The sequence below is a fragment of the Parambassis ranga genome, chromosome 9, assembly GCF_900634625.1.
Source record: "Parambassis ranga chromosome 9, fParRan2.1, whole genome shotgun sequence".
NCBI lineage: Eukaryota > Metazoa > Chordata > Actinopteri > Ambassidae > Parambassis > Parambassis ranga.
Genome location: NC_041030.1, coordinates 19,151,942 through 19,153,399, shown reverse-complemented (window position 1 = coordinate 19,153,399; position 1,458 = coordinate 19,151,942).

Here is a 1,458-nt window from a genome sequence, read left to right as displayed (position 1 = left end):
CATAAGAGATCCATGAATCCTTCTAGAAAATATGCCACAAATGAATCCAATCACCTTCACTTCCTATTTACTTCCTTAGACAACAAATATGCACAGGCAGCCAACATGTATTTAAGATTGAAGCAGCAGCTTCATGAAGCTGCTTGGTATGAAGGCAGCGAAAACTCTACAAGTCCAGACGCCTTGCTTCAATCTTCTCTAGTATGATGACCTGGATGACTGAGAATCTTCATTCAACAACATGTATTTAAACAGCGTACCTTGTTAGTTTTCAGCTTGTGCAGGCATTCAGTCAAAGCCGGGTAGCCTCCTGTGTATCTCCCACAGATGCACTGCAAAAAGAGAACAGCAGATGTCACTGTAGCACTGCTTACAGACTGACACCACCCCACACAACAGAGACATGCAGCAGAGCCTCCATCATCCTGTAATCACTTGTTGTTGTCAGTGAACGCTCTTGATGTACACTATAGCGTATAAGTAATCACATGTAGATGGAGAAGTGTTGGCAGTGAGTCATTGTGATAGTGTCTGCGTGTGTCCGTCTACAGGTTTCTGTGACGCTCTGCCAAGGAATTTACAGCCCAAACTGCAGACTATTAACTTAAATGTTATGAGGCCTTGAGACATTAAAATGAATCCAAGTCTCTGCACACAGCAACTGATGACATCTTTTTTTCTGTTTTCTGCTGCTTACCAGCTGATCCTGCTCTCCATACCAAGTATTCCAGCTTCCGACCACCTCACTATGGGTAGTCCCTGTCTTCATGGAGCCATTTTTGCACTTCAGCCCTAAAGTCAGCACACATAAATAAACATAAAGGTTGCGTACGTGTAGGTATGATATGCTGTCTCGTCACTTTGATGATCAACTACATCCACCATTGTCCTACTACTGACTGATATTTACTCTTCCAGCCTTCTACGGTCTTGGGAGATTTTAGTGGAAGAAACAAAGCTCATCTATTCTTATCTGTCTGCTTAATAATCATTATCAAAAGATCACAGAAATGGAGGGCAAAGCATGGAGAGAATGTTTTCAAACAGACTCACTCTAGACTGTTGTATGCTTCCAGGCATTCTGGTTTGACGTTGTGAACTAAAGGAAAAAAAAAAGACAGTCAACTTATCAGAAATAAGTGTTTTTCTTTTAAATACAAGCAACAATCAAATTCTTCAACAAAGTAATTTCACACTCCATTCAGCAAAGACTTTATATACAAAACTGATTCGTGCACAATAGGCTATAGGCTACGGCTGATAGAGTGTTCAAATTGAAATCCCTACATGGCGCCCAAAACAAAGATCAAAGTCCGGGACAGAGGATAGATTTCTCTACAAGAGAACAGACACGGTGATCACGACAGACACGTTTTCTGAGGTTACAAAACTTAACAGGATCGTCACAGGATTATAGAATAACTTGTTGCTGGCTTCAAGCAGAAATCGTGCATGACT